Consider the following 27,303-nt stretch of genomic DNA (forward strand, 5'->3'; position numbering starts at 1 on the left):
AAGGCCGCGTGACCAGAGATTGACACATCACCTCCCCTCACATTAGGGAATCGATGCATTACGTCTCCTGGGAGAAAGGAACCAACGCATCGCTTTGCTTTCCAGCGCTTCACATCCCCTGCGTCTGTTTTCGTCTTTGATATTGACGCAACCCAGGTATTTTGTGATGAAAGTGGCTCATCCATAGTTTCCTATGGATTGAACTGATTGAAACCATTCTAAAGTGATATCTTTACTTGTGTATGTTGGGTTTTTGTTGTTTTGGTCTTGTTTTATTCAGATAAATATTGGCTATTTTTCTAAACTGGTTTGTAGTGTTTTCATTGTGTTAGTGTGTGTGTGTTTGTACAAATGCTTTACAGATTGCCTTTGAGCTACACCTAACTGATCACGCAAAGCTACCAAGGGGGTGAGCAGGGTTTATCTTAGCTATGTTACTCCCTTACCCAGACTAGAATAAGATTGCCAATTTGGACAGGGTGCAAACCACTAACAACTACAGACCCCTGGTTCTCACAAAAACGTTGGCTCATACCCAATTGGCATATTTAATTTAAAGTCCCTAGTAAAGTGTACTATATGTGCCCAGGGCCTGTAAATTGAATCCTACTAGTAGTCCTGTAGCACTGATTGTGCCACCCACTTAAGTAGCCCTTTAAACATGTGCCAGACTTGCTATTGCCAAGCGTGTGCGCATTTACTCTGCCATTTTGACCTGGGAAAATAAACCTTTTTCCAGGCCCAACATATCTTTTTAATACATTTAAGTCACCCTTGAGGTAGGCCCTTGACAGCCCCAAGGATCAGGATGCAGGGTATGTAAAAAGTTGTGCAATACAAAACAAATGCCAACGTGCACACTCTTATGAATGTTCAGTCAGGAGTAACACTTTTTTGGAATTGTGCTCAAAACGCCATTTCGCCTATTGTTAAGTGCTCACGCCAGCAAAAGGCTTTTTCCTTTTTGCACCATAGACTGGCAATTTAAAAAGTTGGACATGTACTTTTAAGTTCTACATGTCCTGGTTGTGAACAAATCTTAAATTCATTTTTCACCGCTGCAAATCCCTCAGATAGGATAACATTGGGGTTGACTTATTACATCTTATAAGTGTAATTTCCAAATGGGAAGAGATAACTGGTTCATGTTTGGGGTCTCTGGAATTCTAACGTAAACTCCTAACATAGTGCGTCAGATTCTAAATTACTATTCTGAAAATGCCACTTTTAGAAAGTTGACTTTTTTTGCCTTAGCCATTTTGGAGTCTCTGGTCACATGACTGGGTGTAGTTGGCAGTTGGGTTTTGTGTGTCCTCCTAGACAGCCACAGACAATGGGAACGTAGGTGTTACTAGATGGGCCATCACTGACAGGATGGGAGGGAGGAGCTGGGAACTGCCTAACTGACACCTGAATTGGCTGTGTCCTGTCTCCACACAGAGGGCTGCATACCCCTGTAGTTCGTCTGTAGCCAGGACAGGGAAGATAGGCCATCTGAGCACTTCAAAAGCATGCCTTTAGAAGTTTCTTGCAGCTTCAAAGGCACAACTGTGTATAAAAGAAGGAACTTAGACAACACAACTTCAGTACACTTCTGGACCTGTGGATACTCTGCCAGGATGGAGGACTGTTGTGCTGCTGAAAGGACTGAGACTCTGCCACTCTGAAGGAGCTACTGTCTTGTTGTCCTGACATGATAGCCTCTTCCCTGTGGAGGAAGAACTGAACCTGCAACCCATCTTGAACCCAGGACCCCAGAGTGACTCAAAGGGGTAGTCTGGTGGCCGCCTGATCTGAGCCTCTGAGATATAAAAGGCTACCCGACAGCTCCTGGACCATTCTTCAGCAAGTTCCTGATTCCCAAGTGTGCTTCTCAGGTACTGGACCCTTGGTTTAGCTCAACAGGCTCTTAAATCAAGCGTTTAGGCTCTTTGTGTCAGGAAGCAGGCCTACTTGCACCATAATCATGCCGCTCACACGAAGATCAGCACGATCAGCCACCAGCCTGTCTCTTCGCACAGTAAGCAACGGGCACCACGCAGGACTGACAAACAGAGGCTGCAGCCTGCCCATCCAATACGCCTCGCACCATGCCCGCCAGCGATGCTCTGCTTGCTACCTGCAGCCTTCTCAAACGCGAACGGGACTCTTAGCACAAAACCTGAGAAGGTAAACCTTCACCAGGACTAACCTGGGAGTGTATCCAAATAGAGCTTCATAGCATTCGGTCTCAACTTTTGACTTTGACCCGGTCCAAAGTGACCAGATAGACGCAGTTGGCACTTTATGCTTGTAGGTGCTATTTTGCAGTTTATTCTTTAAAAAATAATAACTGGTTCTACTGATTGTATTTTTGTCATTTTGGTCTGGTTTTATTTTTTACATTCTGCTCTATTGTTTCCAATCTGGTGCAGGATCTTTTTTGTGTGGTGCTATCACTGCTTTACTGTTTGCAGTGTTGCACAAATACTTTACACATTGCCTCCAAGATAAGCCTGACTGCTCTGTGCCAAGCTACCAGGGGGTTGAGCATAGGTTAATTTGGGGTTTGCTTATGCTATACCCCGACTAGGACTGTGGTTGCATCTTGGCCTGGGCTCACACCCCAGTCAATCAGTATCCCAATTTCTAACAGGCACCAAATGCGTAGAAGACCGCACCAGAACCATCTTCCAAATTTGACCACTGATGCCACATCTCTAGTGTCACAAAGCCATGATCAGTGAGATAGAAACAAAGAGCTAAAGTCCCAGGTGGGTAATAGTGTAAAAGATTCTCTACTTCCTTGCCATGTTTTTCAAGTGAGCCATTCAGATCCTACTTTAGGTGATGCATTTTGTTCTGGACTCATTCTGTACATGAACAGGGTAAGCCGGCACTATAAGCAGTACAGGAAATGCATCAGTTAAATCTGAACTTAATTCTCAATCTGAAGATCAATTACTGGTAAAGTTGCCCTTTGGTTATTTGCAGCTATAAACAACTTGACGTAATAGAAAAATTGTTTCTGTGGAATGAGTCACACCACAAAAGTACACACTGAATTGAAGCATGATGTGGTTTTTAAGTGTAGGGATGAAAATTCATGACACACCTTGGAGCTCTACAGTGGTTGAGTGAGTCTGCACACCTTTATGTGTATTCAAGCGTGTGAGTATTCTATGGCAAGTTTATAGTATTTTTAGCGTGCTTTCACATTAAAGGGGTGTGAGTCTACATCCCAGAGTATAACATGAGAAAAAGGGAGGTTCTGGAAAAAACCAGAGCCTGTGTGAATCGCAGCTAAGACCCAAGGTCTCAATATTCGTAAAGCAAAGTATTCGTCAAATGTTAATTTACATAGAACGCAAACAAAGCATGATTTAGTATTCAAAATACAGAAACACCATGATTGTTTAGAAACAAAATTATATTGTTTGTGTTTTATAATTCAAGCTATTTGGTATGCATTTGAAGTTTCACATCACTTAGAACAATGCATAGCTATTCAAACTCAAGAGAACATACAATGTTAAAAATCCCAATGCATTTCGGGTAATGCCTACCCTTCGTCAGGGGATAAATACGTACAACACTAACAGTAAACAATTTAGACAATTTCTTGTGTTGAGTTCTTCTTGTCCTCCATACGGAACTACAACGAAAGGCACATGTGTGCTGTTAGACATGTTTGTAATGACAATGGAAATGTTGTAGAATTTGCACTCGAAATAAAGGAAATTAGGGGAAGATAGGAAAACCTGTGGAAAGATTCCCATACGGTGATGCGGTTCAAAGAAAAAGAAAAATGGGGTATCACCCAAAAGTGAGAACGCAGAAGTATGTTGCAAGCTTACCGAGAATATCGGCGTTGCCAAGTGTTGGTAAAAGGTCTCTGGGCAATAGTTGACTAGCCGTCTGTAAAAGGTTATATTTGATTAAAAAGCCAGGTTGCGTTAGCCGTTATGTGTTACAAAAAATCAAACCGCAATTGTTACGTGTTTTATAAACTCACCCTCTTCAAGTGTTAGATGTCGAGAGCGGCAGACGCTGCTCCGGTAATGCGCGAAATGCCGTGCCTGTAATGGAAGCGACCAGAGAGGTTACTCTCGGTTGCTATGACGAAAAGGGTTCAGCGGTTTCAATGTTACTGCTCCGCAAATTAGCGGAACGAATCTTACCTGCTATTTTTAGTCCGTGTGTGTTGGAAAGAGCTTCCAAAACTTCTCCCTCTAAGATTTGGCGCATGCGTGTCTACTGAAACTGAGGGGTTTAAAAAGTGAAGAGGGTCTAAGACAGTAGTGATGAAAAGAGGACTGCGAAATGAGTAAAAACAGACGTAATCGGAATGAAATAGAGTGTGTCTAAAAAGATGTGACTGGTGGAATCACCATGTATAAATTCTAAAAAATAATAATACCCTTATTAGAAACTTCTAATCTGCCAATTCACAAGAAATGTGAGAGTTTATATGAGCTAAAGATGAAGTGAAAGTGGATGTGAACCTTCACGAGAGACTAAAAAAACTTAATTGCGAGTGCAAATCCTTTACAGATGTACAATATGTTGAAGCCTAAATAAAGCATAATAATTCATAATGATCATTTAGACCATCCGGACACACTGATCCTAAGAATTTTATCCAATGTGTTTCTCTACGGGCAAGAACATTATTCATGTCTGAGTCAGTATGTACATGAAGACGTTCTAAGATTGTGAAGCGTAGTTGTGGAATAGTGTGAGAAGTGTTCACCCAATGTGTTACCAGGGAGGATGTCAAATTACTGTTACGGATCCTACTCTTGTGTTCAATGATCCTGGTTTTAATTTTTCTGCTTGTTTTCCCTACGTATACAAGGCCACACGGGCACTTGATGGCATAGATAACCCGTTCTGAGTTGCAGTCTGAAGTATGCTGAAGTTTAATGCCTTTGCCTGTGTGAGGATGTGTAAACACATTTCCTGTGATTACGTTACTGCATTGTCCGCAATTGTAGCATTTTCTCATGCCGATGTTCTTGGATATTACAGGACGAGTGTGACTTTTGAGAAGATCCCTCAAGTTCTTTGATCTGGTATGTGCAAAAAGAGGCGGATCCTTAAACAAATCTTGAAAATCAGGTTCCTGATCAATTATATCCCAACGTTTGCGAATAACTGACTTGATCTGTGTCGCTTGAGTGGAATGTTTTAGTACAAAAACTTCTCGTTTAGAAGAGTTTTTTGGAGTACTCTGAAGTAGATCTTCTCGTTTTTTTTGGTCAACCTGATTCTTTGCTTCCTTAAGAATGTCCTCTGGATATCCTCTCATTTTGTATCTCTCGAGTTGCTGTGTGATATCAATATCACACTGCTGTTGGTCCGAAGTAATTCTTTTGATTCTGGTGAGCTGAGATACAGGTAAGTGCTTCTTCAGGGAATACGGATGGGCACTCGAAAAGTGAAGTGCGTTGTTTACATCTGTAGGTTTTCTGTACACCGTAGTTGATAGGCCACGTGTAGATTTTTGTATCTCTATGTCGAGAAAATGAATTTTCTCCAATTGGATGTCATAGGTAAACTTGATCCTCGGGTTGCATTGGTTTAATTCATCAATGCATTGTTCCAAAACTGTCTTGGATCCTTTCCATATGATGAGAATATCATCAATATATCTTAAAAAAAGAAGTAGGTTAGATTGCCATGCTGGGTTTTGCAGAATATGTTGATATTCAAAGTAAGCCATGAAGGTATTGGCATAAGCCGGCGCTCCTGGAAAACCCATGGATGTTCCAGTAATTTGTAGGTAATATTTGTCCATCCACGAAAAGTAACTGTGATACAGTGAGAAGTGTAGAAGCTCCAATAGAAAAATGCTTTTGTCTTTAGACTGTGATGAGTGAAGGAGTCTCCATTCTACTGCCTCGAGTCCTTCATTGTGTGCAATAGAAGTGTAGAGAGCCACTACGTCGATTGTGCAAAGCAAGAAATCTGTGTTAAGATGAGGTATGATGGCTTCCAATTTCAAAAGACAGTCAGTAGTATCCCTGACGTATGTTTGCCAAGATTGAACCAACGGTTGCAAATGGTAATCCAGATAGCGTCCAATAGGCTCATGTAGTGATCCACAACCCGCTACAATTGGTCTGAAGGGTGGGTTCTGTCTGTTTTTGTGTATTTTTGGAAGCATGTATATATGTGGGACTTTTGGTGTAGATTGACATAGGAATTTCTTGGTGTTATCATCAATGTTGCCCTCATCCAGACCTTTCTGTAAAATGGTGTTGAGAATTTTTAGAAATTCTTTGGTGGGGTCTTGATCCATAGGAATATACGTGAGTGCATCTCTTACATGTTCGTTAACGCTTTTGATGTAAAAATCTGTGTCTAGGATTACCAAGGCTCCCCCTTTGTCCGCTGGTTGAAATGTGATAGAGATGTCTTGACGTAGGGCATTTAAAATGCGTGATTCATTGATTGAAAGGTTGGAGTATTTAGGTTTCCTGTACGAAATGGATTCAAGGTCTTTTCTGACCAACATCTCAAAGGTGTCAAGAGTTTTATGCGACACAGGAGACATGTATCTGCTTTTGGGTCGAAATCGTTGTTCTGTTTGAGGTTCCTCTTCTGTTCTAGGATTAATGAAAAAGAACCACTTCAATCTTAATTTCCGCATAAACTTAAAGAGGGAAATTTCCGTTTCCAAACTGTGAGATGTGTAGGTGGGTACGAAAGATATCCCTTTATTGAGAACCTTCATTTGTTGAAGACCAAGTTGTTTGTGAGAAATATTCACTACTAAGGAATTATCTTCTTGGTTATTCTCTGAGGTCTGCCTGTCTCGGCGGTTTTTTTTGATGTTTTTTCCTCTCCGGGTATGTTTTCGCTTGGTGTGGTGGATTTGTCTGGAGGTGATTTGGAAGAATGGCCCTCGGCTAAAAAAGAAGATGTGCCAGTTGAAGTGGTAGAAGTTTCTTCAGTTTGTTCAGTGGCGCGAGGTCTTAATGTTGCCGCCGGTCTGTGCAATAGTAGATCTTGATCAGTTGCCACGCTTTCTTCAGAAGAAGAAGCGCCAGTTTTTTTAAAGGGACGTTTTTGGGCGTAAACCTCGGCCCATGAATAGACCTCATCAAGTTTGTAATCTATTGTGTCCCTTTTAAATTTTCTGATTTTTCTTTCGTGTACTTCTTTTGCATGTACATCAAGTCGATTGTTTATATCTTCCAGCACCGTATGGGAATCTTTCCACAGGTTTTCCTATCTTCCCCTAATTTCCTTTATTTCGAGTGCAAATTCTACAACATTTCCATTGTCATTACAAACATGTCTAACAGCACACATGTGCCTTTCGTTGTAGTTCCGTATGGAGGACAAGAAGAACTCAACACAAGAAATTGTCTAAATTGTTTACTGTTAGTGTTGTACGTATTTATCCCCTGACGAAGGGTAGGCATTACCCGAAATGCATTGGGATTTTTAACATTGTATGTTCTCTTGAGTTTGAATAGCTATGCATTGTTATAAGTGATGTGAAACTTCAAATGCATACCAAATAGCTTGAATTATAAAACACAAACAATATAATTTTGTTTCTAAACAATCATGGTGTTTCTGTATTTTGAATACTAAATCATGCTTTGTTTGCGTTCTATGTAAATTAACATTTGACGAATACTTTGCTTTACGAATATTGAGACCTTAGGTCTTAGCTGCGATTCACACAGGCTCTGGTTTTTTCCAGAACCTCCCTTTTTCTCATGTTATACTCTGGGATGTAGACTCACACCCCTTTAATGTGAAAGCACGCTAAAAATACTATAAACTTGCCATAGAATACTCACACGCTTGAATACACATAAAGGTGTGCAGACTCACTCAACCACTGTAGAATCACTGCTTTGAGTCACCGGTAGTCCGCACCCTTCTTTGAAATATGTCTTGGAAAGACATAGCAGACCTGACAACCAACCAGGCTGAAACGAAAGCATATTCATTGGATGAAGCCACATCCATCTACTCTCTTGTTAAGGACACACGCACGTTTTCTTCTCCCTCTGGAACCACAGCACAACAATTAAGACAACTGGAATATGTTATGAGGAAAGAGATTAATCAACGTCTCCACGCTACTACGCTTATCGAGTACCACAAAGTGAAGAGGATTCCTCGTGGCCTCAGGATAGCCCTTAGACCCATGCTCTTTAAATACAATAAGTCATTTATGTCTCGGTGGTATGCCATCCTAAATAAGTGCTCTTTGGACTTAATACTTCTTATAATAGAAGAAATTTCTACCATACTACAAGAATTAGATCAAGATATTAATAAACTTAAGGATGAAATATCCAATCAAATTGAACAAGAAGATTGGCATAAAGTGCTGGAAGATATAAACAATCGACTTGATGTACATGCAAAAGAAGTACACGAAAGAAAAATCAGAAAATTTAAAAGGGACACAATAGATTACAAACTTGATGAGGTCTATTCATGGGCCGAGGTTTACGCCCAAAAACGTCCCTTTAAAAAAACTGGCGCTTCTTCTTCTGAAGAAAGCGTGGCAACTGATCAAGATCTACTATTGCACAGACCGGCGGCAACATTAAGACCTCGCGCCACTGAACAAACTGAAGAAACTTCTACCACTTCAACTGGCACATCTTCTTTTTTAGCCGAGGGCCATTCTTCCAAATCACCTCCAGACAAATCCACCACACCAAGCGAAAACATACCCGGAGGGGAAAAAACATCAAAAAAAACCGCCGAGACAGGCAGACCTCAGAGAATAACCAAGAAGATAATTCCTTAGTAGTGAATATTTCTCACAAACAACTTGGTCTTCAACAAATGAAGGTTCTCAATAAAGGGATATCTTTCGTACCCACCTACACATCTCACAGTTTGGAAACGGAAATTTCCCTCTTTAAGTTTATGCGGAAATTAAGATTGAAGTGGTTCTTTTTCATTAATCCTAGAACAGAAGAGGAACCTCAAACAGAACAACGATTTCGACCCAAAAGCAGATACATGTCTCCTGTGTCGCATAAAACTCTTGACACCTTTGAGATGTTGGTCAGAAAAGACCTTGAATCCATTTCGTACAGGAAACCTAAATACTCCAACCTTTCAATCAATGAATCACGCATTTTAAATGCCCTACGTCAAGACATCTCTATCACATTTCAACCAGCGGACAAAGGGGGAGCCTTGGTAATCCTAGACACAGATTTTTACATCAAAAGCGTTAACGAACATGTAAGAGATGCACTCACGTATATTCCTATGGATCAAGACCCCACCAAAGAATTTCTAAAAATTCTCAACACCATTTTACAGAAAGGTCTGGATGAGGGCAACATTGATGATAACACCAAGAAATTCCTATGTCAATCTACACCAAAAGTCTCACATATATACATGCTTCCAAAAATACACAAAAACAGACAGAACCCACCCTTCAGACCAATTGTAGCGGGTTGTGGATCACTACATGAGCCTATTGGACGCTATCTGGATTACCATTTGCAACCGTTGGTTCAATCTTGGCAAACATACGTCAGGGATACTACTGACTGTCTTTTGAAATTGGAAGCCATCATACCTCATCTTAACACAGATTTCTTGCTTTGCACAATCGACGTAGTGGCTCTCTACACTTCTATTGCACACAATGAAGGACTCGAGGCAGTAGAATGGAGACTCCTTCACTCATCACAGTCTAAAGACAAAAGCATTTTTCTATTGGAGCTTCTACACTTCTCACTGTATCACAGTTACTTTTCGTGGATGGACAAATATTACCTACAAATTACTGGAACATCCATGGGTTTTCCAGGAGCGCCGGCTTATGCCAATACCTTCATGGCTTACTTTGAATATCAACATATTCTGCAAAACCCAGCATGGCAATCTAACCTACTTCTTTTTTTAAGATATATTGATGATATTCTCATCATATGGAAAGGATCCAAGACAGTTTTGGAACAATGCATTGATGAATTAAACCAATGCAACCCGAGGATCAAGTTTACCTATGACATCCAATTGGAGAAAATTCATTTTCTCGACATAGAGATACAAAAATCTACACGTGGCCTATCAACTACGGTGTACAGAAAACCTACAGATGTAAACAACGCACTTCACTTTTCGAGTGCCCATCCGTATTCCCTGAAGAAGCACTTACCTGTATCTCAGCTCACCAGAATCAAAAGAATTACTTCGGACCAACAGCAGTGTGATATTGATATCACACAGCAACTCGAGAGATACAAAATGAGAGGATATCCAGAGGACATTCTTAAGGAAGCAAAGAATCAGGTTGACCAAAAAAAACGAGAAGATCTACTTCAGAGCACTCCAAAAAACTCTTCTAAACGAGAAGTTTTTGTACTAAAACATTCCACTCAAGCGACACAGATCAAGTCAGTTATTCGCAAACGTTGGGATATAATTGATCAGGAACCTGATTTTCAAGATTTGTTTAAGGATCCGCCTCTTTTTGCACATACCAGATCAAAGAACTTGAGGGATCTTCTCAAAAGTCACACTCGTCCTGTAATATCCAAGAACATCGGCATGAGAAAATGCTACAACTGCGGACAATGCAGTAACGTAATCACAGGAAATGTGTTTACACATCCTCACACAGGCAAAGGCATTAAACTTCAGCATACTTCAGACTGCAACTCAGAATGGGTTATCTATGCCATCAAGTGCCCGTGTGGCCTTGTATACGTAGGGAAAACAAGCAGAAAAATTAAAACCAGGATCATTGAACACAAGAGTAGGATCCGTAACAGTAATTTGACATCCTCCCTGGTAACACATTGGGTGAACACTTCTCACACTATTCCACAACTACGCTTCACAATCTTAGAACGTCTTCATGTACATACTGACTCAGACATGAATAATGTTCTTGCCCGTAGAGAAACACATTGGATAAAATTCTTAGGAACAGTGTGTCCGGATGGTCTAAATGATCATTATGAATTATTATGCTTTATTTAGGCTTCAACATATTGTACATCTGTAAAGGATTTGCACTCGCAATTAAGTTTTTTTAGTCTCTCGTGAAGGTTCACATCCACTTTCACTTCATCTTTAGCTCATATAAACTCTCACATTTCTTGTGAATTGGCAGATTAGAAGTTTCTAATAAGGGTATTATTATTTTTTAGAATTTATACATGGTGATTCCACCAGTCACATCTTTTTAGACACACTCTATTTCATTCCGATTACGTCTGTTTTTACTCATTTCGCAGTCCTCTTTTCATCACTACTGTCTTAGACCCTCTTCACTTTTTAAACCCCTCAGTTTCAGTAGACACGCATGCGCCAAATCTTAGAGGGAGAAGTTTTGGAAGCTCTTTCCAACACACACGGACTAAAAATAGCAGGTAAGATTCGTTCCGCTAATTTGCGGAGCAGTAACATTGAAACCGCTGAACCCTTTTCGTCATAGCAACCGAGAGTAACCTCTCTGGTCGCTTCCATTACAGGCACGGCATTTCGCGCATTACCGGAGCAGCGTCTGCCGCTCTCGACATCTAACACTTGAAGAGGGTGAGTTTATAAAACACGTAACAATTGCAGTTTGATTTTTTGTAACACAACGGCTAACGCAACCTGGCTTTTTAATCAAATATAACCTTTTACAGACGGCTAGTCAACTATTGCCCAGAGACCTTTTACCAACACTTGGCAACGCCGATATTCTCGGTAAGCTTGCAACATACTTCTGCGTTCTCACTTTTGGGTGATACCCCATTTTTCTTTTTCTTTGAACCGCATCACCGTATGGGAATCTTTCCACAGGTTTTCCTATCTTCCCCTAATTTCCTTTATTTCGAGTGCAAATTCTACAACATTTCCATTGTCATTACAAACATGTCTAACAGCACACATGTGCCTTTCGTTGTAGTTCCGTATGGAGGACAAGAAGAACTCAACACAAGAAATTGTCTAAATTGTTTACTGTTAGTGTTGTACGTATTTATCCCCTGACGAAGGGTAGGCATTACCCGAAATGCATTGGGATTTTTAACATTGTATGTTCTCTTGAGTTTGAATAGCTATGCATTGTTATAAGTGATGTGAAACTTCAAATGCATACCAAATAGCTTGAATTATAAAACACAAACAATATAATTTTGTTTCTAAACAATCATGGTGTTTCTGTATTTTGAATACTAAATCATGCTTTGTTTGCGTTCTATGTAAATTAACATTTGACGAATACTTTGCTTTACGAATATTGAGACCTTAGGTCTTAGCTGCGATTCACACAGGCTCTGGTTTTTTCCAGAACCTCCCTTTTTCACACCTTGGAGCTCTGCCATCCTGATATTTATCAGTGTATTATAATTGTAATACCTGCCTGTGGGACCCCTATTTTCAAGGAACCCATCAGCATAATGGTGCTTGTTAGGGTCATCCTTTCAGTAGACCCTTCAAGGGCAGAGCTCCCACTCTTTAACTGACCTGCCTAACTATAGTGTCATGAGGTTAGCCCAGTCAGCTCAAGCACTAACTGGAGGCAGTACTTTTACAGTTTTGGGGGGCTGCCTATTGCCCCCTGGATAAATTACATCTAGAGGCATTCTAGGGCCCGTTTGCAAACATCGTTTTTTTTTTTGTGAATGCAAACATTAGGCAAAGCCATTGGTGGTGCAACCCTTTACAAACATTAGTAAGAGCGAGCAGTGTAAATGCTTCACAAGCCTTCAACTGCAGGCATTTACTTTAGAGAAAAAATAGAGTTTGCAAGATGAGGATGAGTGTTGCTCACCACAGAGGACAAGTCCATGCCCCACTTCTGCCCCACTGCTGCTGTGTGAAGGTTTCTGTGATGTGTGCTATATCAGAGACCTCCCTTAGAAAAGAAACCCTGCCTTTGTCGAAATGGCTGACCCTGTCCACATGTGAGATGCACGGACACCGACTGGCAACAAGCATAAGATCAACGGCCTAGCTTTCGGAATATATGCTGGAACTTTCTGGTCATCTTTTGGAATGTAAGGAGCTTGGACTCTGTTGAAGTTTATTTACCCAGAGTAGAATTTGCATGCAGCTGACTCCTCCATGGCTAGAACTAAGACCAAAGGTGGGTGTTAGCTTTGTTGACTTCCCCTGCTGCTGATCCTGTTCTGTGTAGAAACCTCTCACCCCATCCAAGGAGACAGAAGTGTAGGTCGCTATGAAACAATCTACCTTGATGACTGCTGATGGTCAGGAACATCCACTGGGTCCTTCCAAACCCTCACCAGCGACAATCACTGGGAAATGGGCTGCTTAGAAGTGTAGGTGAAAAAAGAACCATTGATGGACAGAATGTTGAACAATGTCATACATTCATCCCAGTACAAAGATCTGGGCCTAAATCCATCCATCCGGTCCCAGGATGCTTGTTTCCGGTCCAGGGAGGGCCTGACTTAGCAGTTCATGCTGGACTGTTCCCATGAGGAGCAGGGTCAAGACTGATTTGCATATGGCTGGGTCTAAACTGGGGTGGCGTAGTGAGCAAAAGAATGACGGACTGAACCCAGATCTTTGTGACTGGGGTGAATGTGTGCATTGTTCAGCATTCTGCCCATCATTTGTTCCATTTGCAGAAGCGTAGATGTGCCTGGTGAGAACACCCTCTCTGTACCGATGTATAGCAGATCTATCCATTACACTTTGCTCCTTTGACTTGCTGTGTGCTTTGCTACCACAGTCAGTTAGCTAGCCAGCTAACCGGATCCAGAGAACTTTGTTGGTCTACGGTTAGCCCCCATCACTGTGGTCTTGTAGCCCGAGCCTATCTCCACAATCCTCCGTTCTACAAGGTAAGCTTAACTTGATGGTGCTCACATTACACATGCACACTCTTAGACACTGTGAACTTCCTTTGCAGATACTAAAGAGATGTGTGTATGAATTGCCATTCCATTGTCATTGATCTGTACTGTTAAGATGTTTATGAACCTCTTGGGTCGTAAGCCTTAATAACGACTCAAAGCATTGGGCAGGAAGATTGTTATGCTCCACTTTACAACTGCACCTGGGCCTTATTCCATTTTGACAGACTTTTCAAACGTGGTGAACTAAATCACAAGCATGTTTACCCATCCCACACCCAATGTTTTTTTTCGGTAAAGTTGTATCATAGGGCTTGCATCAACGGTTTTCGATTTCTTGATTATGCCTATAGTTCCCATCAAATGTGTTCATGAAGAATTCAAAAAAGTGGACAGGCATTATTTTAACATTGTTGAAATCACAAGTCAACAGGCCACAATGCAATGCAAGCACTGTCAGGGCATGATAAGACTCTAAAATGCCAGCCAATGGTCCATGAAATTCACTTTGAGTTTCACGTACCTAGCACACGCATAGGTTTTCTTAATGAGACTCCTACCTCTAAGGTTGTCCCCTGATCCACTCTGGGGTTAAAGAGGTTTCCCCTTACTTCCGCACAGTCCCAATGATTTTTTTCCACAGCACTGTGATCACTAATAGCCTTGCATAAAGTAAATCACACTAAAACAAAAAACTGGACTTCCAAAACAAACTCATTGATTCACAAACCATACCAGACCTAATGAACGGTTCCTAAACTCCAAAACGCTCAATGACAAAAAAGGAATCCCTTGGTCAGATATATTTTTAACCTAAACTTGTGGTCAACTAATAGAACGGTCCGATACACATAAAATCACACCATTAAACGTGCTTTAAAACATGTTTGGCTCCTGCAAACAACAGCCAGTGAATTGCCACAAATGAATCCTGACGAGACACCGCCCAAAGAAGCAAAAAATTAAGGATACTCAAAACCTGGAGTACTCAAAAACGTATATGTTCATACTTCCTTCATAAGGTGATTTTTATGTTGTTGCAAATATCAGATTCAAAACAAATTTGGAAAAGCCTCTGTAGAAGTTTGAATCTTTGTGTATGTCAAATGTAAAGTTATTCCATATGTCCGTTTTTTTGTAGCTCATGCCAAACCTTCCTTTGGGAGGAGTACACCATCTGGAGCAAAGTACCAATAGGAAAATCATGTTTTGCCTTTTGACCCATGTAAATGGAACTTTCAGGAAACAACCAAAAAATAATGACTTTTTTTTTTATGTTGGGGTATGGGGGGGCGGTTGTGCTGATTCATTGAATGTCACCTACGTCAATAGCTCCTCAAAAATGATATCTATAGTTAGCAATTTTCCCCTAGCAGCCTCTGTAATATTAAAGTATATATACATACACACAAACCCTATCAGTTATTTAGGATACTGGGGAACAATTAAAAAAACACCACATTTCAGACTGCCTAAGATTACTCAATAACTAGGGGAAACAGTAAATAATGTGGTAGCTGGTATCTATTAACAGGCCTAAACAATGTAAACCTTATTTGGCATGTGATGAAAGTTAGTCAATCTAGAAATATAATTGAGACTGAGCCGGAAAAACAGATCTGGGTTGCTATAGAACTTATTTATCTATATTGTACTCTACCTGCTTCAAAATGGATGGCAGCAGGATGACTAACAGAACGTCAATACTCTTCCTAACACTCAGTGGAAGCCTTCGGCAACACGTCTCCCATTGACAGTCACAAAAAATTGAAAACACCATTTGCTACTCACCAGTAGCATAACACCTAAAACACGTGCCTTCGCCTACAGTATTCAAATCACAAGCACTAACAGATTGGAGTTTCCCCAAGCAGATGGTGATGGCTGAGTCACATACCTCCCACTTGTAATACCGTTGATGGCACATGTCACAACAAAAGCCTAAAAAAAAGTATACTAAGGGAATGGTTACTGATAGAAATCCTTCTCGTTAAATCAAGGATAAGGGAGTTTAGAATTTTAGAGTTTAATGCTCTCACTACCGGTCATCTAATTTAACAGTGCTGAGTGGTAGATGCATAGTTGAGAAATGCCTTTGCTTAAGAAGCAGAGGGGGGAAGACAAAATAAAATTAGACCTACTCAAAAAGCCGACTGGCACCTTAAAACGACTTGCAATCTAACAAAACAAGCATACTTTTCAAGATCACCAATCAGAGACATTGAAATTCTCGCCTCATACACCTCCAAAACTCTATTTACTGTGTCACTTTTGTTTTCATGACGCCAAAATGCCACCATGCCCACAAAATTAGTTAAGATATAAAGCCATTCACCCCCATTTTAACCATCACAGTTCTTGCATCACTGCTTGCAATTCTATGCTGAGCTTCTCTTAGCTTTAAAGATCCAAATCTCTCAAATCCATGCCTCACCCTACTCAGTCGGTCCCATCAAAGAAGCAATCCATGCCCTCTGAATAGCAAAACCACATATGTTGGAACACATCCAAAAAGCAGGGGACTGGACCTACCAAACAAGCCTGAGTAACAGCTCAGCTAAATAAGCCGTTGGGAGACCCTAGAGAACCCTTTGTACACATGTGTTTTTCCAGTAAGACCATAGAGGGAACGGTGAAATAGCAACCTCAAAACCACACTGAACTTCTTTAACTATTTCACATCCGCCAATCGTGCTCGAGAGTGGCCAGTGTAACCGAAACTACTTTGAAGAACATCAGGAAGACTTTTTACAGTCTCTGAACGAAGACCATGTGCCATATCGGACAGTCCTGGACTCAGCTGAAGCTTCTAACATAATCGATCATGAAAGCATGCTTTATCGACTCGAGAGGAGCGCACGAGTGTGGCATTAGGACTGGATCAGCTTCTTTATGAATTGCAATGTCGCCGTCTTCAATAGAGGACACCTTGTGCGGACTTCTCCTAGGTTCTCACGATTTCCACTGCTTTCAATATCTAGACGAGGACCCTCGTGGATGTCATCGCTCCATAATACTTCAAATGTATGCTGGTGAACACTTAAATCCAACAGACGGGCAAATAGTTCTTATGACCAGCAAGTGTTTCAGACATCTACTTCTGAGTAAGCATTAACTTTTTTTTTACATCGACTGACTACTTAGGTCCTGCAGTCCTATCACTGACTGGAACATACAGAAGCACGCTTTCTACACTATTACATTAGGAATGTGCTTGGCCCAAATAAGGAGCTGCGGAAACTTGCAAAGAATAAAACCGAAACTTTAAGACCAGGGGGCGTATCACTCCAGCCCTTCAGTCACAGGGAAGGCTTGCTTTAGAGCAGAGAGTGAAGAACAAGACCTTTTACAACATTCACAAAGTACACAAGGGCTACGTCCAGGAGAATCTGCAAAGGGTACCCATATCCCCAACTACACACTGCCTTGTTGAGACCAGAAACCCAGCTGAGACAACACACTTGCTTTCTAGTAGGCCTTTCCTCGCTTTTTACAGAAAAGGTAAGTCAACCAACCCCGATGACCCTTGTCAGAGGCCCTTGGCTTTTTATTCTAAGACCAGTCTTTCAAAACCGTCTCTTCATCTGTGACCTAAGATGTCCAACCCTCAGCAAGGTTGATGGCAGAGTCCCCCACAGGAGGAAACTAGAGGGGACATCCCCTTAGTGTTTCCTCACTGCCCATGGGAGGAGGAGGGGGGTAGTATTTTTACTGTGGCCACCTGGCCGGGAAGATGGCCACGGCTAGGGCGAATCTCGCCTCCCCAGTAGGGGCGAGACACAGGCCCCAGCGGTGCAGGGGGGGGGGCGAGCTGCAGGGGGCCCCCTCCGCACCGTACTCAGTCTTGAGAGCTCCACTGTAACTTTGGTTACGCCAGTGCTCCCCGGGGATGATGTCACTTCCGGGAGGCGTCTGGTTATTTAGGTGAGCAACACACCTATACATTCCTCTTATCACCTCCCAGGAACTTATTTCATCAAAGTTCACTACGCACTGCTAAGTGGCCATGAGATGTATGGGCTACATTACAAAACACCTTAATAGTAATTTCTTCACGTCCATTAGCAGCTCTCCCCGTTGCTTCTAGAGTGACTCGACTCGTGTCCAGACACGACAACGCAAGACCTAATGATACCCCCAACTCCTTAGCTTGTTTCAGTCTCTGGAATACCCACTTCAACGGTTCAAAAGACCATGTGTATTTTAAAACAAATTCAAAACAAGCTTAGAAGACAAGGCGCGCGTGCGCTCAAGTAGCAGCCGGAGCACATGCACCGTGTACTACCCTGCGTCTTTGAACTACAGAAATACAATCTTGCGACAACAGGGATACAAAACCCGAAGGGTATTGTTGGGAGTACAATGGAACCGCAGCCGGACGTGCATCCTGAAGTTTGTCAGGACGAAACTGGGCGAATGCGCCGACTGACAAAGGCGGCCTTTCTGGCCAGGAGAGCGGCCTGCTGCGGCATTCCTGCCGGGGCTCGAACAATGGCCGGTGTCTCCTTCCCGTGACTCCCGCCTCAGCAGGCACCGAGCGCAGGGTTCGTAATCCCACTGCTGGGGCCCTGCCGGGCACGGGCCTGCTCGGGCTGTGATTAACGGGACTGGAGCCCGAGACGCTGAAACCGTACGCTCAGTCCGGGCCGGGAGGTCACTGGGTGCTTCGGGTGGGTTACCGTCACGCCTGCAGGTGGCGTTATGTTATAGTAATACTATATGCATTCATAAGAGCTAACAATACCACTGGGGCAACCACGTGCGCTGTGAAAGGGAGATTATTCACTAGGCTTAGAGGGTTGGCTATTGAAGAAGGCCATGTACTGCCGTTTTGTCACACTCACTCTCTTCCTTTAGATTGCATATCCTCACTGACGAAACATATCTGCAGCTCCCCCACGGAATGTGCGCACCCCGAGGGGGCTGCAGACCAACAACTCCCAAATACTGTTTTCAAAAGGGCCAGCAACTGGTTGACTGGAGTCACAGTACTGTGTGATTTCTGTAGTAGGAAATCAGATTGTTATGACAACAGTAGATCTACTTATGTAGCGCTGCATGTACAGAAAGCAGCTTCAGTGATCTTAGTGCATGATATTGCCAAACAAGAGGAAAAGCAGTGACGAACACAAGGAAGCCATGGGAAACGCATGACGAGGAAGTATTAAAGTCTCTTACATGCTAGAAGGCAGATGGACACTGCAGAAGTCCAAGCATACAAGGGTGTAAAAACCACAGAAAGCTTCCAAAGCAAGTCTGAACCCAGGAGATTTGCAAATGGTTCCTTATAATGTAAGCAAAACTTTCAAAAAAGAAAGGAGGTGCTTGTCAAGCTGAATACATCTTGGCCCGTGGGTTAGTTGATAAGTGCCTTGATATGAATGAGACCACTTTGAGATGGTACTGAAACTCCATGTTCTATTTTATGGTCTCAATATACTCAACTGGACACCAGTGGGATGTCCTGCCTGGCTGGAGAAATGTTTCAATATTTCTATAGCACCAGGGATGCAAGACTGAACATTAAGGGGGCACCTTACAAAACAATGATCATGTACAGTGCCACTAACGTCAGGAGGGTTATTTTATTTCATCTTTCTAGACTGAAGGGGTGGTTTTCAGCTGCCCTGAGAGGGGAGTCTCAAACTATTGTTTCTGATCTTGCTGCATCGGTGGTGCCCACCAACAGTCGAGACCCACAGATATGCTAGAGTTGCAGAATAACAATGCCTAAATTACTCAAAGGTAGATTACTAGGTGGTAAATCTACCTCGTGTGGCTATCCTCAAAATCTGCCACAGCTTCAGACCTCATAGGCCAAAGCTGGACACCCTTACGCCTAATGTCTGATGTGAGCACTTCTCGATTTTATATGATGACTGGCAGAGATGGGTGGGGGCAGAGAAACACTTGGCATCACCTGTCTAGAAGTATCATGCCCGGTGCCTAAATTGTGCAGGTGTAAGTCACCAACATTCCTTTTTAGCGACTGGGATTTATTTATTATCAAGAGAATCTGACCCAGAGAAAGGCAGAAAGGGAAAAAGAAAAAAAGAAATGGAGGATAGTTAAACAGTGGCAATAGGGGCAAGGTGGGATAGAAAAGGGGCAAGCTGGGATAGAAGAGGGGCTGCAAGTATGAGACAGAAATACAGGAAGTAGAAGATGACGGCAGCAAAAGGCTTGAGGTGGATTTAAAGACTAGAGATCCTTGTGGTTTGGCAACCCCAGCTTATGGCACCATAGGAGGCATAAGAAAAACTTTTGACCCCTATACTTATATTTGTATACCAGTAAAAGACTGTTAATGTCCTGTTACTATGCAGATGTCAACCAACTCAATGTCAAACGCGACACAGCAAGCAGTTCTCGCTTTTTAGTCAGCAGTTCTCTGTATACCGGGATCTTTCAACAATTACATAGGACGATGAACCTGGATTTGTAAACGCGCAAAGAATGCTCCGACCAGTGTCCTGGCGCTAATCCGCATGGCTAAAAACTTAAGTCTGAGCTAACAGCCGTATATTCAATTTATCAATAGAGTAGGGATTAAAGGGGGCATACGAAGACTCATGGGACGAAATAAATGTCTAAAGCATGATTCGAAAACAATGTCCACCCTGTACCCTCGTCTGTGAGGTGAGGAACTGGCCTGGCGTCAAATACAGTAAGAGGGAATGTCCGAGCAGTGGGTGGGACACACCCCTCCGCCCGCCCGCTGAGGGGGGACATAAAACATGCTGTCGTTTTCAATCAAAGACGCAACAGAAGGTCCCCACAGAAGGACCCTACGGAGCAGTTGTTCTAAACCCTCACGCGACAGGGCAGCAGCCCACTTGTCTTCCAATGATTAAACACACAAAAACGCATTATCGTCACTCTCTCTTCGTCCCAGCCTGCTCCCGGACAGGACTGTAATATTTAAAACCATTTTCCAGGACTGATGAAAGAATTAAATAACAACGTACAATGCATTCTGAAACAGCTTCCAAGAATTAATTTATCTGCCAGGTTCCTCGCTACAAACAACGCCCGGAAAAACAAAATACACGGAGAGGGTGAAAGAGTGGGGCAGGAAGAAAGTGACATAACTTTTTGACGTGCTGTTCCCCAGAAGCAGCCACTGTTGTTGAGAAAAGCGGATACAAACAACGCGTATGGGAAAGGGCAGGTCTAATGACAGCCGCAACTGTGGAACTTTTCTGTCCTGTCGCGTTTCACCCTTTCTGGGTTTCTCTCTAATTCACTTTTTAAGGAATATCGCGCTTCACGGACTGTAAAGGCGCAGAAAACAATGTGACAGGATCCGTCATGCATGTATGTGTAGGTTACTCACTCGTGTTACGTGTCAATTGTTAAAGGGGCGGGAGTGCTGCCCGAGTACACACCTTGAAGCGTGACTGTGGCCTAGCTCTCCGGATTTCCTTATCCCAAGATCCTTCTCCTCGCCCAGTTCCTGCTGATCCCAGGGTGAGGAACAGGACAGCACCCCTCTATATCCTGAAACAAGGGGACACGGGGGTGGAGGGAGAGCTCACCTGCGTGATCCAAGCTCCGGGCCGGGGGTCACATAAGTTCCTCCTCCTCGGGATCCTGCGTGCGGGGCAATCACAGCGCTCGCAATCCAGGAAAGGGAAAGCTCAGCCGAGCCAGCACCTGGGGCGCGGGAAGGCGCTGCGCGGGCGGACGGAGCAGTCAGCTCATCTGATCCAGTTCAGCGGCAGCCCGGGGAAATCTCGGCGCAGCCTTGCCTGGCAGCGCCGCTGGAGGAGTCCGCGTGTCCGCCCGCGGCCAGCGCCAAGAAGCCAACCAACAATCCACTCAGTGACAAACTGTGCCTGCCTGGGCTGCAGAACCGGCACCAGCGAGCAGGAGCCTGCGGAGCGAAGGGGCAGAGTCTGCGCCGGCTCGGGCCCTGCAGGGCAGAGGGACGCGTGCTGCACTCGCCGCTCCCAGGGCTGCTGCACCTTCCTGCCCGCCTCCTGCCCCTCCTCCTTTCACTCCTCTCTCCGGTGCGTGGTGCGCTCCCAGCTCCGCAGGAAGGACAGCGACAGCAGGTCCCCCTCGGAGCTGCAGTTACAATCTCCCCAGTAACATGGCGGCCGGCCTGAGGAGCGGGAGAGGGAGGGAGATGGGCTGCCACGGAGCGGGAGGGAGGGAGGGGGTCAAAGGGAAAGTGCTGCTCCTGCGGGGGTGATCACGGCACGAGTCACTGGAGCTCGCGTCACTCCACCCACTCCTCTCCCACTGAGCAGCACCGGCTGAAATGATCGCATCTCTCGCACACTTCCAGGGAGATGTCATGACGTCAAACACCAAAAGTTAACTCTGCAGTGACAGTCCTTTAGTGCCTGCAGGACGAGGAGCTTTCGTGTTACACTCTATAGAGCGACTTTTACCAGCGCCCGACAAACTTTATTTTAGTGCGGTGAACCTCCCCCCTCTCGAATATTCCAATTTAAACATGTCAGTGACAAAGTACAATGTAACTCTCCTTTAGGAGTCACACAAAATCGTAGCTTTGTTCCTGGGATAGGACTGCAACTTTGCAGTTCCTGTGCTGTTTCGCATTTTAACTACAGTGAGCACCCCGCACACAACAACATTCAGGTTTTCCAAATGGGAGATTAAATGGTAAAATCAGAAACCATAGTAATTGAACATCTGCTCTGGTTCCCAAACGAGGCCGTCTCAAAGGGATTGTGGAGTCACAGGCGAGGAACATTTATTGCAACCTGTCCAATGACCTCAATTCAACAAAATGCCAGGGGAAGCGAAAGTAATATCACTCTGTTTGACCAGGGACACTGGAATCATGCAGTAGTGGTGGGCCAAATTATGCTGCAGGGTAAACAAAATTATGCGGCCAAGAAAGCCAAATTATACAGCACTCTGTTAATGTATTACTTTAATATTTTCTCATTAGTTTTTGCCTAGGCAGCTCTTGCACTGTCCCTTCGCGACCTGTTGTAGTCCGAGCATGGGCTGTAAGCTCTGCCCATTTCCCCGCCCACGTTTTTAATTGGTGCCTTTAACTGTGTTTTGGGATGGCTCTTTTTTCTTTGGTGGATTTGTTTTAGTTATCCCTCGTTAGTCCCTCCTTGTCTACATTTGTAACCTCCCATAAGGGCTGCCTCTGTTACAAGGGACCTTACTCTGTTTATTTTATTTAAAATTTGTGAGCACTATTATGTTACAGACTTTTTGTTAGCTGTTGCAGGCATGACATCTACCGACTTCCCCAACTGCATATTTGCCGGCACGATAGCTAAGGACTTCACAGCATTTTAAAAATTATTATTATTATTAGCTACTGTTGCAGGCAGAACAGCCCCAGACTTTAGCAAGTGTATTTCCATGAGCATAAGTGTCACAATAGCCACAGACTACATAGCATTTCCATCATCATATTTTTTTTGCTACTGTTGCAAGCGGAACAGCTATAGACTGTACTGAGCGCATTTTCATGAGTATAATATATTTTTTTCTATTTCTTGTTTTACCCGGGCCGCCGCTCACCGCTCTCCTCTATGGCAGCTGACGCTGCCTCTGCAAGGCTGCCCGGGGGGGTGGGGGGTTGCGCAGCAGCCACCCTAAAAGGGCGGCCGCCTTAGTGCCACAGGAAGGCGCTGGGGTCGCCGGTCTAGTCCCTGGGCCACGGCCAGGGAAGACGTCTGGACAACCCATTTCCGGGGAAGGGGGAGGGGACAGGGGTATTTAGGCTGTCCCCGCCCATCACTTGCTCTCTTGTCCCTCGCCGTCTCGCCTTTTGGTCATGCGACGCCTAGCTGCCCTTTCGCCTTCACCTCGTTTTACTCGAATTCTGGTGAGTGACCGCAAAGCCCCCCACCCCCTTGCCTGTGCACTTCAACGTTAGTGCAGTACGGCTGGGCGGCCCAGCTTCGGCTGGTTGGCTGCTGCCTTGGGGACGGAGCAGGGGTGGGGGGGCGGTGTGTGTGCGAGCGGACTCTCCCTGTATCCCCTGCCGGGCAGCGGTGGGGGCAGCCGCTTGGCGGCGCGCTCTTGTGGGAGGAGGATGTGGTCCGTCGGCTGCGCTCCCGCCTCTGGTGCAGGAAACCAGGGTTCGAGCCTCGGGGTCGCGTCCACATTCTGTGATTCTTTGGCAAATCACTTAATCTCCCCGTGCATGAATGTGTAATGTAATTACGGTGCTCATGTAAAGCGCTCCAATACCTTCGGGTATCATGTAACTCCTCAGGCTGTTACCATGTGCCAACTATTCGTGCGTGCCTGACCACGGCCAACGCGCGCTGGCCTGCCTCCTCCATGGGCTGTTGTGTGGGGGAGCGTGGGGCGGCGGGGAAGATATGGTTGTGCGGGCGGAATTCCGGCGGGAGCGTCTGGGGCCTCCTGTGTATGCGGGCCCGTGCGGCTGTCACCTCTCCCGGTGGCGAGAGGAGGTTTATCAGAGAGCCTCACACATCAACCAGGGGACTCCTGGGTTCGAGCTTGGTGAAATTACAGGCGGGGTAGTGCTGGCCTTACAGCTAGGGCGCTCATCTTCGGAGCTGGGGTCCGGGTTCGAGTCCCGAGTCGGGAAGCGCACAATCTGTAATCCAGGGCAAATCTCTTTCTTTACCATAAGCAGGATGACTCGTAGTGCCCCAAGCGCACTCACCGCTTGCCGGCAGGCACCGGCCAGGCTGAGCTGCGGTCGGGGCTGGGCACGCCCAGGGTGTGCGCCGCCGGACATGCTGCCCATCCGGGAGCGTACGGTCGTGCACGCGGTACCCTCCCGGACCCCCGCTTCGTCCCAGGGGCGGGGGCCCCCTACCCCCCTGGCAGCCAGGCTATCAGGTAACCTTATGCAGGGCTGTAGCTCAGTGGCAGAGCTCGTGCTGTGCGTGCACGTGAACCTTGGGTTCATCTTCCACCTCTGCTAATTCCGGGCATCATAACTTTATCTCCCCACACCTGTATGCGTAATGTAATAAGGTTCTACGTAAGCGCTACAATCATCGGGTCGTGTCGCGCCATATAATTATACGTATCGGCACATCGTGCTTCTCTATCGTTATTCCCCTGGCCGGGATGTGCATTGCTTATTGGGGCCCTGCCATACGCTCCAATACCTTCGGGTCACCTGCGCGACAGCTTGCTTGCCCGCGTAGTGCTGTAAACCGTGGTTCGAGCCTCTCGGCGAGGGCACATCCTGTGTTTCTGGTGGGCAATTCACTTAATCGCCCCGACCTGAAGGTGAATGTAATCAGGTGCTAGGAAGCGTTCCAATACCTCCGGGTCGCGCTCGCGCCACATATATATGCAGCTAAATGAGCGGCACATTCATTTTGCCTATGGTTAATCCTGTGCTTGAATGAACGAAAACGAGTGCCCGGCCAGGCGCGCCATTCCCATCACTGCTTTGGACGTGCCGGGGCCTGGCGCCCGGACTGCATGCGACGCCTGTCAGACGAAACGGGCTGGGCTTTGAGTGTCACAAGTGGGCTGGAAGAGTTGGTGGACCTGTCCCGCAGCTGAAATAATTTGCAGACGCCGCCTTATTCGTTGCCGACACATTTCGATAATTGGCTTTGAGATTTATTGCGGAAGAATAATTCTCCATTATCTCCTGTTGGGGCTTGCTGTGCCGATGGGGGCGCGGGTGCTCCTGTAGCTGGCACACTTGGATGAGGCAACACTGGTTGGGCCTCATCCCTCGGGGGAAGTATCTTACGCTAATGGGGCTTTCTGTGGTGAATGTTGTGCGCTATAAATGTTGTGCGGCGGGAATGCAGACTTTAAATTGCCGAATGGCGGCATTTGATGATGTGGTTATTAGTGAGATACGACTTATGGTGTGAGAGTAACCGAGGACAGTGGGTGTCGTGGTGTCCACCTCGCTTGTGTATTGGTTGGGTCTTCATGGCCACGGGGCTAGACAGCTGGTATTCAAGGTGCGTCGTTGACCAGCTCACATCGACTTTCAGCGATGATGGGGATTCGGCCCCCCGCTGGCATTATGTGAGGTCTTTTGAGGTGCTCGGGGGACGCATGTTGGCCCGTCGTGTGTGGCGCGCATCTGTCTCTAGTGGGGTGCCTGTGGTTATTTGAGACACATGGGGGCAGGTTCCGCCCTCTTGCTCCTACAATGCAGCCATATAGAGGCAGCCATATAGAGGCGAATGTACAGGAGTGTCTATAGAATGTGTTCACCCTCAAAGGACGGCGTCACCGACTGGCGGGCAGTGAATATCTGCATTCCGGGCGTGATCGCAGCGGAGGGCTTAGTGGAGCATCGTGACTTCCAGCAGCGGGAATACCTTGTTGCTGCACCGGAGTGGTGGTCAGCAAGGGCAGATCATCCCCACAGGCGAGTGGCGGCGCGATTTCCCACGGTTGCATGCACTGCTTAGCAGGACTGGGCTGGCAGGGTACATAAGTCCCGTTAATTACATTTATCTATGTATCCCATTACCAGTTCGATGTTTAGGCCTTGTAGGAGGGTGCTTTTCAGATCGTTTTATTAGGGCTCGTAATCTTCATTTAAGGGAAAAGCAACAGGTATAATAAAAAAAAACAAAAAAAACAAGCCGTTATACCTTATAACCACCACAGTGGTGACAAAGGATGTGTTCGGCAGAGATTATTATATTTGTCTGGGGAAACGTAGACCTACGATGCATTGTTGTGCTGGTTTTATTTCCCCCCTTACATGAATTGAAGCCAAGAGCCTCGCCGTAGTTGTGTTCACCGACCTCATTGGATGAGCTTATTGGCCGGACACAATGTTCGGTAGCCGAGCATGTAGGCGCGAATCATGTGGCCGGGGCAACGCAGGTTCAGGGCCAGTGGACTGTTGATATCGGGTTAGGTTACCGCTGCCATGGGCGCCCAACCCAGGCGATGTGGATACCTCCAACTTCTGCGCATTCTTGTGTTGCTGAGGTTCTCGTCAGAGGGGGCAAGTTAGGCCTGCCTGCGCACTTGTTATTCGGGTTTTATTAGCAGTTACATAGCACAAACTGTTTGCATTGAACTGTCATTAATTTCTGCATCTTTTCGCTTAAATCCACAAATGTGCGAAAGTGAACCTTGGACTTTCAGAAGTGCGGCTCCGTCACTTAATCTCATCAGTTGCAGAGTCTGATAGTAAAAGGGGAGTGAGTTTATCGTACTATGGAGTACTTTCAGAGATCGATTGTACAGATGTAGCAGTGGTTGATGCATATTTACAAATGGCACATTTAACCCCATCACATGACACTACCATGCCAGTTGTAGCCATCCACCTGGTAAGGGTGTGGCAGCAGTTGCAGGATACTCTGGTAGACGCTCTCCTGTCCTGCACGGTCCCCTCCAGGAAACAAGATGCTACTGTTCCTTGGATCTTTCGCTCCACTTTGCGTCTGAAGAGGTTTGCATTAGTAGTGTTCTTGGTCTACTCTCCTTCGTTTGGAATGTTGTCGGGAGCCGGATTGTATTTGCAATGAGCCGTTTGGCTTTGGCGCCTCGATGCCCTTTTGGGCGAATGTGCCTG

At 45.1% G+C, this 27,303-nt stretch overlaps 1 protein-coding gene across 1 annotated transcript in view; it reads right to left on the bottom strand.

Annotated features, from left to right (window-relative positions):
* Positions 1–22,101, bottom strand: part of YES1 (YES proto-oncogene 1, Src family tyrosine kinase) — a 274,675-nt gene extending 252,574 nt beyond the window's left edge. The window contains exon 1 of the mRNA XM_085605813.1: positions 21,344–22,101. The gene's annotated coding sequence lies outside the window, so the exon portion shown is untranslated. The remainder of the gene's footprint in view (positions 1–21,343) is intronic.
* Positions 22,102–27,303: the final 5,202 nt, after the last annotated feature.

This window comes from Triturus cristatus, chromosome 5_1, assembly GCF_964204655.1.
Source record: "Triturus cristatus chromosome 5_1, aTriCri1.1, whole genome shotgun sequence".
In the NCBI taxonomy this organism is placed as follows: Eukaryota; Metazoa; Chordata; class Amphibia; order Caudata; family Salamandridae; genus Triturus; species Triturus cristatus.